Raw genomic sequence first — 11320 nt, 5'->3', positions numbered from 1 at the left:
GAGGTGAAAAAATCCAGCAGTAAGTAGTGTCATATGTCCTCATTTTAGGTTGAATTCCCCTTTCCAGGAGCTAGGTACCAGTTCATTCCTTGAAATACCAAGTTACAATCAGATAATTCTGATTATTATTGACATTCATATATATCTAATCCTTTTCTTTAATAGTAAATTCTTGACTGACACTGTTTCTAGCAGTATAATCACAGCAGTCTTGTAAAGATGCATCCATAGAGACCTTCAAGCACCTGATAATCTTTATGAGTTAAGGAGTATGCAAGATGGATGACAAAGATGATTTCTGGATGGTGGGGCTGGCATTTTGCCCAGCACAGTAGCCTATAAAGTTGGGAAACTGATCACAAGACTCGTCAGCTCCAGACTCTCCCAGATTTACAATTACAGTCCCGAGTAGGGAAAACCAAGCCATCTGAAAGTCCTGAGGTTGTAAACAAATGTATGTATTTAGTGAATAATGCAAAATAGAGAAAAACACATAAGAGGTGGGTATAAGGGAAATACCTTTCCCGAGGCTAAATGGGTATTGATGTGTTTGAAACCTGTAAACAGATTTGTGCATGTTGCTGGCTGTAGAGGGGTGGAGCACTAGGTTTTGCTGTTATGCCTCTTAACTTTTGTCACTCCTCTGGCAAGGACAGCAGAAGACTAAAGCAGTGAATTCTCTACCCTCTGACCTGGGATTAATGGCAGCTACACCAAGATATCTCCAACCTTCTGACTATTTGATGGAGGAGAAAAAAAAGATGGTCTGACTCTCAACTTTTTGGTATAGAAGGATTAACAAAGGAAGCTAATTAATGAAAAAATAATGGGAAACCAGTTGGGTGAAGTGATTTAATTGTTAAGGGAGTAAATGAAATGAAATCATTCTCATGAATCGAACAAAATCCTAAATTTATATCTTACAAGTACAGTTTTACATGAGCTTGTTCATTAAGACATGTCCTGTGTTCTCTCTTGCTGAAAGTGAAAAGGAAGTCTGTACATTAGCAGTTAAGTTCAAGATGTTGTGGGTGTAACAGCCAAACTTTGAGGATAGAATACTTGCTTGCATGACTTTCAGTGACATATTTATCACATTAATCACTGTATAATCTCTTTGCAGAGGTACAGTACTAGATGGAGGCTTACAGCTTATAGGGTACTATATGTAAAGAATATACAGAAAGTGCAGCAAAGGAGAAGCCAGACAGGAAAATCTCTGACAGCCTTTTCTTTGTGTAACATTTTTGTTGAAGCAGTTGTTTTGTTACCCTCAATGGAACAGGACTCTTAAGGACTGTGGCAGTTTGAGAAACATGTTGTTTCATCCCATCAGTATGGTCCCTGATGTGTGTTTCAGAGGACAAAGTTCCAGCTGCAAAAACATACTGTTCAGATGCTGTACTGAAAAATACAAGTGAAAAAATACAAATGAGTCACCTCAAATACAGAAGTGGAGGAGTCAGGTTGGCAGGAACAGCCATTATCTTATAATAATGTGTTTCAAACCCCTCCTCAAGGTACACACCCATGAAGCTCATTAGTCTAACAGTCATTTCACTGAGGCAGAAAGTTCATTAATATTGGAATACGGTGTTGAATATTAGAGGGAAATTCCTCAATATCTTCCTGCTACAGCAGCTTTTTGGAAATGCACCAAAGGCTTTGATCCTAAAAAACCCTTACCTCTAAGCACCTGGGTAGTCCCATTGACTTAAATAGAATGAGAGCTTTAATTCAAGTGTTTGCAGATTAGGACCCATGTTTGTTTTTTTAAGATCTTATCTACAGAAGAAATTGCACTCATTTACCTAAGTGTTTTATAAACACACCTTTATTTAAATGAGTGCAATGTTACTTCTGCAGGCGGCCACCATCTGAGGAGCAATGGCCCTGCCTCAGTTCCCAGGAGTGGGAAGGCAGGAAAGGCTCTTAGCTGGAAAACATCAATGAACCACACAAGCAAGAACTGCCATGCTCTGAAATACTCAGAAGGATGCTGCCACCGTGCAGCCAGCAGGAAAGACTCCTCATGCTTCATCCATTTTCCATGTGCCCTTGCACCACTATCACATTAATCACAGAATCACCACAGCGTCACAGAATTCCCGGTTTGGGTTGGAAGAGACCTTAAAACCTGTCTCGATCCAATCTCCTGCCATAGGTAAGGACAACTTCCAGGGGATCACATCGCCCAGCGCCCCATCCCAGCCGGTGTTGAGTATTTCCAGGGATGGGGTATCCGCAACTTCTTTGGGAGGCAGCTCCGTCCAGCGCCCCAGCACGCTCACGGCCCCTCGCAGGGGAGGTCTCAGCCCGCAGGAGTGCCCGGCGGTGGCGGACGGCGCTTCTCAGGCCGCCGGGCCGGGCCCGCCTGGCCCCGGGCGGGCTCCGAGGCCGGCGGCGGGTCCCGGCCCGCGGCCCGGCCCCTTTCCCCCGCGCCGGCTCCTCCTTCCCGGTCCGCAGCCGGCGGGGTCGGGGCTGTGCCGGCGCCGCCGCCCGATCGGCACGGCAAGGTGCGTGTTTGCTCTGCCCCCGCCTCATCCTCCTCATCCTCCTTTCCTCCTCCCCCTCCTCGGCACGCCGCTGCCGGCGCTCCTCCGCCGGGCTGTAGCGCTTTTTCGGAAGGCTTCTGCTGCCCCCGAGGGCACTTCGCTGCCATTCCCGGCTCCCGGCTGGGCTCGGCCCCGCTCCTTGCCTTGGGCCAGAGCCGTGCGGCGGGTGCTGCCTTTCCCCTGCCCTCCCGCAATGGGCCTTTCCTTTCCCCTGCCCTCCCGCAATGGGCCTTTCCCCGCCGGGCCGCAGATCGCTGCTGCCGCCCTGCCCGGCCGCTGGGCTGGAGCCCCCGGCCTGGAGCCCCCGGCTGTGGGCACTCAAAATGTCTCTCAGACATTTTTAGAGGTTCCAGGCCGTGGTCAGACGCAGTCTGGACCCCGGCAGGCAGCTGGATTTAGCTGTGATTTCGAGTTTGAACCATGGAATGAATTACCAACTTTGAAGGTGGAACAGGCAGTCACAAAATGCTAGATAGTGTAGTAAATGCAGTCACAAAGTAGAGGGAAATATTTTTTGGTAGTGTACAGGGGGGTTTTAGTGCATGTACAGGGAGTTTTTTACTTTGTACATGGGGGTCAGAAGTTCTAAGATGGAGGAAAGTGGGCTGAACCCATTCTTCTTCTTTCTTCTTCCTTACCTCCATGTTCTTGGTGATGTTGGCACTCACAGATTGGTTAAGAATAGAAAAACACTTGGTAACGTAGGTAATAGGTATTGGGGAATAATTGTAAACATGTTATACGTAATATATCTTATAAAAGATAGCAGCAGCCCTGGGCGGGGAGAGAGAAGAAGACACCAGACAGTCAGGGTGTCAGGAGTGTGTGTGTCTCTGCCTGGGCCGCTGACCAAACAGCCACAGCCCGAGAACTTAATCTGTTAGATAACTAGCAATAAATCATCTTGAGACCGAACAAGAAGAGGCTGCGGAGTTTTTCTTTGGGAACACGGGTTGGAGGAGAAGCTTTACCACCACACGAGACCCCAGACTAAACCCGGGGTTCTCACACCCGGCCTGGAGCCCCCGGCCTGGCGGCGGGGTCGGGGCCGCCTCGCTGCGTCTGCTGCTCGCCCCTTGCCGGAGGGGCGGCTGGCACCAGCACACTCGTACTTCGGGAGCATGGAGGTTCCATGGCGTGACAGCAGCGGAAAACGGTCAGGAGGTGCTTGTGGACCGCTGGCTGAACGTGAACCAGCAGTGAGCCCAGGTGACCAAGAGAGCCAAGGGCATCCTGGCCTGTACCAGCAATAGTGTGGCCAGCAGGAGCAGGGCAGTCCCCCTGGACTTGGAACTGGTGAGGGTGCACATCAATTACTGCATTCAGTTCCGCGCTCCTTGGTACAAGAAAGACATTGAGGGGCTGGAGTGTGTCCAGAGCAGGCAGCGCAGCTGGGGAAGGGTCTGCAGCACAAGTCCTGTGAGGAGCAGCTGAGAGAACTGCGGGTTTTTAGCCTGGAGAAAAAAAGGCTCATTGGGGACGTTATCATTTTCTACAACTGCCTGAAAGGAGATTGTAGTCACATGGGGGTTAGTCTTTTTTCACATGTAACAAGTAACAGGACAAGTTAACGTAGCCTAAACTGTGTCAGGGGAGTTTTAAGTTGGGCATTTGGGGGAATGTCACAGAGAGGGTTATTAGACATTGGAATGGACTGCCCAGGAAGTGGTGGAGTCACCATCCCCAGAGGTGTTTAAGGAAAGAATGGACATGGCACTTTGTGCCAGGGTCTAGCTGATGTCGTGGTGTTTAGTCAGAGTCTCAAAAGATCTCAGTGGTCTTTTCCAGCCTAATTGATTTTGTGAAACAAAATCCTTGCTCACCCACTTGTTCCTCTTAATTTAAAAACAAATATGGACTCAAAGTTGGCAGTCACACAGTGCTTGGGGGAGGAATGGTCCGTGTTAGACAAAGCATGGTGCTCTGCTGTGATCCTGAAGTGAGCAAAGTTGACAGCAGTCACTGACTGAAAGCTAAAAATATATATAAATATTGTGGAAATAATATATAAAAATATTTTTAAAACATATAAATAAACACTAAAAATATACAAGTTCTGTAGGCCGAATCAGATTTGACTAAGGAAGCATTAGATGAATATAGTGGTTATATCTGCCAAATTGTATATGTGCTCAAAACTACAAAAGAACAAATTCAAGATACAAGCACAGGAATTCAGTTTGTGTATTAATTTCTTGGTTTTTTTCCTCCAAACTGCAATATTTTGAGGACCTGACTTTCCTAAGTGCTGCATGAGTACCAAAAGTGCCTGCTTAGATGGTGCCATGCACAAAGGCACCTAAAATCCTAATGTCCTGTTAAGTGAGCCTTAATTTTCAAAATTTTGCTCTGTTTTCATTCTATTCAAAATTAAATTAGTTTTTACTAATTGTAGTTCTCTAGAACTGTTGTAGGAGTATTGTAATCTATTGATTAAAGGGGAGTGTGCAAGTGTTTCATCTTACAAAGCAATACTTGGCATGGCTTTAGAGCAGACTCCCTATGTGGAAATGGAATAACTGCTTCTGTCTTCATCTATCTGTAATGTATCTCTCTATTTCAACTTGTGAAAATTCATAAGATTTAAGTTAGGGTGACAAGCTGGCCTTGATTTTGTTCTGGTTAATTTTTTGCAGGGATGAAAGCTTTTATTAGAAGTCTTTCTCATGCTTACCTGTCAGCTCTAAAAATCAGCTTCCAATCTTGTCTGCTGCTCCTTCTGATGGATTATTATTTTTAATAAAATCTCAAACCCTTATTTCCTTAAAGAAACCTCACAAAGCCTGTCATATGCATGTGAGTTCTTACACCCCTTTTTTCCTTGTAAATTTTGTCTATTTCCCTGAGACATATCACCTTATCTGGAATAGCATCTATGTATTGTCCCTTGCAATCAGTTTTACTTTACTCAAGCTTCTGTCTTTCAGATGAAGGTTGTGCAGATGAACTTGGATCAAAGCTACCACAGCTTTAGAGATTCATACAAAGCCTTTGTCTTACCTGATCTTGTTTCTTGGTGTTTAAAATACATATGATTCTTTTGAACAGCGACACAATAAGATACTGAATCAGATAAGAACAGATTGCAAATCTGGGCTGGGGAAAAACAACCTGTCATTGACCCCTGTTGGGAGACATCTGTTAGCAAAAGCTCATATAAATCTGTATTTGTTTTATAACGCAGTTTTGCAAATGCCTGTGTGCCTTTAATGCTGATTTGAGATAGGAAGCAACTTAAAATATCTTAGTCTTGATATAATTGCAGAAACTCATAATGCACATGGGATTCTTTTATCTGTTCTTGCTATATTGTATAAAACTTTCTTGTTTTAAGGTTGAAAACTTTGCCTTGTCATTTCTTCCTTTCTTCCTGATGGTAGGAGGATGAAGATGAAGGGTGGCAGTACATCTAAGGGGTAGCAGCTGCAGGGGTGAAATATTTTGCCTAAAGAAGTACTTTGTGGGTAGAAATGTACAAAACGATTACAATCTTGAAGCTCTACAGTTCTTTCTGTTCTGTCTCGACAGGAAGTATTATCTGTCAAAAACTGCATTGCAGTAATCTTTCACTTTTTTGTTACCAAATGTCTGCAGTAATCTCAAAGTAGTGAAATAAATGTAAATTCTTTCTTCAGCTGAACCCAAGTCACTTATGTTTTCACTGTGATGGCAGTAGTGAAGTTTTAGCTCAGATTTGTAATCTCTTAAATGCCAATTACTCAATTAAGTCAGTATTTTTGCCAGAATCTTTGAAGAATGCTTTGCTCTTTTTTTGTTTCAGTTTTGCAGTACAATAGAAAATTGTAAGAAAAATGTGAGTTTGAGAAAAATATTAACCTTGTTAGCCTGTAAAGAATGTTAGCTTTTTTTTCAAAAATGGTAATTTGGGTACCTTGATCTTACAAGAGACTTGATTTCTGATATTGTGATAGAGACAATGGTGGGAAGGTTTGCTTTTAGTTTATCTGTCTGTCTAGCTAGCTAGCTACCTACCTACCTAAATACTTTTTTTAATTTAATGAAGAATATTGAGACACTTGGCTCATTTGGATTCTTTCTTTTTTTTTTTTTTCCTGTACTGGTATTAATAATAGTAATATTTTATCAGACTCTTTAGGTCTAATTAACATAGGTCTCTTCTATGAATTTCCTCCACAGTGAATGAGAGAAAAATGTAGAAATCCCTTTGGTGCTGTTGCTGCCAAGAGAGACTTGATAGAAGTGTCTAGTGAATAGGCATGTAGATTAAAATACATCTCTAAGAATTTATGTATTTTGGCAAAGTGTTTCATTGTACTACACTGAAAACAGAGTTATGGCAAAAGACTTGTGATCTTACAACCTGACTTTAAGAGAATACTAATGCTGCTTTAAAAAAGAAAATATATCAGTCAAATTTCAATTCTCTAAGATAAATTTTAAATCAATTATCATTATGTTATAGTAAGAGGAGGTTAATCTCAAGCCACCTATCATAGACATTCCTTACATCCCAGGAGGTATAAACAACTAAGATTATTTTAAACTTGCCTGAGTGACCATCTCGCATTCAGTACAACAGTGAGAGTTTCTACAGGCTCAGGATTTGCCCAAACCTGATTTCTGACCCCACAGACTCATCATCTTGTCCAACCAAGAATTGTTGTCACCCTTTTAAAGCCTGTTTTAGTACTGATATGAGAAAACAATTCTGGGTTTAAATCTGTGTTGTCTATGTGTTTGGGCTTTCTTCTTTCTTTTTTTTTTCTCAAGTTGCTGGCCAAGGTGACTGATCTTTTACTTAAATGTAGTGAAACTACATTTCCTGCTGAAATACTCTGCATGAAAGGGAATGAGACCACTCTTCTGTCCTCCCTGAATTTTCTTGCTTTCATCTGCTACATGTACATTGATACGCTATGCCTTTAATTTTTTGGGGTTTTTTTCAGAGGAGGCTTGACTTGACTGTCAATTTACCCAAGGCAAGTGAGTCAAAAGGAATTGTGTGTTTCAAGTAGCTCCACAACAAAGGGCTTATATAATATTATGCATGTGCCAATAGTAATTTGAGAAAGAAATGTTCTTTTTTGAGATCTGAAAATATGATCTTAGCCAATAGGCCCCATTGGGAAAGCATCCACTATTTTATCTGTAACCTTTGCAGACCAGAACTTAAATTTGATTTGTCTTAAATGGTTTCCCCTTATACTCTGCACACGTTTTGAGATTAGCGCTTCTGGTTCTCTTGCTTTATACTGTCCTGAATCACAAGGCTGATCTTCTAGTTCTCTCTCTGGTCATGTTCTCCTGTACAAAACACAAGTCCTCTTTTGTGGCAGACTATGAAACACTTCTTGGAGTTTTAGTTTAATGAAGATCTTTATTGCTTTTTAAGCAGAAAGAATTCTAAGCTACTAATTTCTTTGAAATTGATCATATGATCAATCTTTAAGAATGATTCGGCATATTACTGCAGTGGGCTATTAATATTTTCTTCTGTGACAACTAGGTAAAGCAGACAAGTGCAATATTAATTTCAGGTAATCTATTCAGTGCTGTTGAAAAATATACAGAGCAATTTCTGCGTCAGCAATGCATTGTGAGATACCCAAGAAGGAAAACAAGGTCAGCTTGGTTTTAATTACTTGTTCAGTTTGGTTGTCTTGAAGTAGCTGTTGAGTTAGGAATCTCTAGAGGATTTTCAGTAGAAAAAAGTCTCAGGAATAGGCTTGGAAAATTCTATGTAGTCTCTGGGTTACTGCCCTTGTCCATTTTACCTGCAACTGCTGCAGAGTTTTCCACCCCAGCCACCCAAGTGGCCTTTGGTCAGCCATTCTCACCCAGGTGGCCATGAAAGAGCAGAGTTGTCTGCTCCTCAGGGCACAGTTACTTCTGCAGTGCAGTCTTCCTTTGAGTAGTACATCTTTATTTTCTCTTTGGCAGTAACCTCCCAGTACTAATGCTCATTATTAATTACTGCAATCAAAGTAAAATTGCTTTTTATGGATTGGTTCTCAGCTGCTGATCAGATGGACAAGGTTCTGGTGCAAATGAATGCCAATTTGAAGGGCAGAAAGACCGTAGCTGGGATCTAGGTGTACTTAAGCCACTACTGATCCAAATCTGTGTCCCACTCAGTCCAGGCTGGTAAAATCTGTGATTTGTGCTTCATTTTGGACTTAGGTCTTATAGCTGAAGAGAAATCTTGCAGAAAGAGGGGTAGTGAGCAGGAATGTCTCTGGCTGCCCTTCAGAGAGTAACTGAATGAGGGCAGATGGTGCTTGTCTCCAGCAACCAATGCCACCCAAGTTAGCAGATACATTTTGCTTTGCAGTGCTCTCTGGTGTACTCTACAGTTGTTAGAAGATCTGGCATAGCCAAATGCAATGTATCCAATACAGATGGATTGTACTAGGCTCTTTGGTAGTTGTACAGGTTTGGACTGTTCAAGGAAATCTGACGATGACAGAGGCTTATAAGAAATATGGAGAGAGACTTTTTAACACGGCGTCTTGTGATAGGACAAGGGGTAATGGTTTTAAACTAAAAGAGAGTAGAGTTTGACTAGAAATAAGAGAAAATTTTTATTGTGAGGGTGATGAAACTCTAGCACAGGTTGTCCAGAGAGGTGGTAGATGCCCCATTCCTGGGGACAGTCAAGGTCAGGTTGGGCTCTGAGCGTATAGGAACCTTACATAAAAATAACTGTTGGGAGCTTATCAGTATGTGAACTCTAAATAAGAAAAACAGGATGTGTACTGGATAAATAAAAATTAGAGAAAGCACCTGTCTAATGTTACCTCCCAAAATTATCAAAATGAAATGCTATCTTACACTGCCTGTCCCTACAGACAAGTGATATAGGAAGGATGAACGTTAACTATTTTCCCTGGAAAACATTTTCAGCTGTGGTGCAATAACAACTGGGCTGTTTGCTGCAAGCACCAGTGCAGCTGTGGGTAACTGTGTAAACTCAGCTGCTCTTCTGAAAGCAGAAGGTATCTGCTGTAAAAAAGGCCTTAATCTAGGAATTCAATAGGATGGTAAACTTGAGGAATGTAGGCTTCTTGCTGACCTTGCTTACTCTCCAGGTGTTTAAGTATTTTTGCTCAATAAGTTTGACTTGTTGATAAAGATGGATTAAGGAGTGTAGGGTTATTGTTGCCATCAGATCTGTTTCAGGGAATAACTGAGAAGTTGTCATAGGGGAGCAGAACCAAAACATAAGTGTAGTCACATGTGGTGAAATCATCATCCTGATCAGCACTTCATGAAGAAGTCAAAGATGCTTTTGAATGAAGGTGCATTAGTAACTTCATGTGAACTCTATTTTCATCAATTGCCTCTGCTTGCAAGCTGATGTATGTGATAAAATCGAAACCAAGTGTAAATGATCCTTCAATACTGGTTCCATTTTAACTTGGAATTGCTTTTAATTAATCAGGAGACTGACATTTGAAACATCTGGATTTACTGAAGGATGTAGAGGCTTCATTTTTAACTCACACTAGTAACAGTCAGAGTCCCAGATGTTTGATAGTTGCTTTTTTCATGCTGTGGATAAAGCCCTCTGAATTTGATGTAGTTATGACTGAGCAATTGTGTGGGTTTGAAAACCAACATTTATAGCTAAATCAGACTGCTCCAAGTGCTTTATTTCTTCAAGCTTTTGCCTCCTCAGTGGTTGGTCTTGTGACTAGAAACAGTTCAAGACCATAGTCCCAAAACTTGTGTTTGCAGAAGGCTGTTTTGGAGGAAGAACCAAAGCCAGAGGTTTCTTAATTCCCTGAGCTCTCTGCTCATTTTGGTAGCACTGTACATAAATATAAATTTAAAGAGTGTCAAAATAGTTTCACTTTTTGGTGCATACCAGGCATAACTTGTCCAGCAAAGCCAGGAGGAGTTTGTGGCTGTCACCTGCAGCAGCAGAAGGATAGGAGGAGCATTGGGGATATGGAAGTGAAGCTGTGGGCTCACTGGACTCTGGCTGAAGTCCCTGTGTGCTTCCTGAGCTCAGATGCAGTCATTTACTTGAATCTGGTGTCTTCTTGTCAGTGCTGATGGGTTGGTTTTCTCAAAGGCAGGTACTTTGGAGTTTGGGAACTGGCACCTGTGTCTTCGCTTTGCCTTATGCAATCTGAACTATGCAGAAGTATTTAAGATCTAGGAAGAAACTGCCATCTGTTTTGTTTCTTCCCATACTTTCTTGGCATAATCTAATCTCTGAGTATTATTGTTCAGGAGGAGTATCGGAATCACATTCAAAGTCAGGGAGATGTCTTAACACTTGCAGAGAGGGTCAATCACATTTTGTTATTGTCCTCTCTATATAATTAGTGTGTTTACTCTATGGTATATTTGGGGGAGGTGGTTGTGATTTTTGTTAGTGGTTTAGTTTTTGTTGGTTTGTTTTCCTTTTTTTCACTTTGCCAGTTGACGTTTTGTAATGTGACCATTTGCTTCAGTGCAGCAAGCTCTTGCTCATCTGCTCTTGGTAGTGTCAGAAGAAAGGGGCTGAGAGGTTATGCTAATGTCTTTCATGTGGCAACTGAAGCACTTGGAGGTGTCACTTCTGGGTCCCTCCTCTTCCAGTTGTTGGTTCATTTTGTCTCTAGTTGTAAGACATATGTCTGTCAGCATGTCTGTGCAGTGAGCAGCATGGGGGACCCTGATGATAACAGGGATGTGTTGAACATTGCTCAAAAAAAAATTAAATAATTAATTTAAAAAAGAATTAAAATTATTTTTAAAAAATTAACAACTTTTAAAATAATAAATTTTAAAAA

The 11320-nt window shown here is 41.9% G+C and overlaps 1 protein-coding gene across 1 annotated transcript in view; it reads left to right on the top strand.

Annotated features, from left to right (window-relative positions):
- The first annotated feature begins 2449 nt into the window (after positions 1 to 2449).
- Positions 2450 to 11320, top strand: part of CPQ (carboxypeptidase Q) — a 144446-nt gene continuing 135575 nt past the window's right edge. The window contains exon 1 of the mRNA XM_077782816.1: positions 2450 to 2516. The gene's annotated coding sequence lies outside the window, so the exon portion shown is untranslated. The remainder of the gene's footprint in view (positions 2517 to 11320) is intronic.

The sequence above is a fragment of the Lonchura striata genome, chromosome 1 (genome assembly GCF_046129695.1).
Source record: "Lonchura striata isolate bLonStr1 chromosome 1, bLonStr1.mat, whole genome shotgun sequence".
Lineage (NCBI taxonomy): Eukaryota > Metazoa > Chordata > Aves > Passeriformes > Estrildidae > Lonchura > Lonchura striata.
The sequence above is the reverse complement of the archived record's forward strand: the minus strand, read 5'-3'. Positions and strand labels throughout refer to the sequence as shown.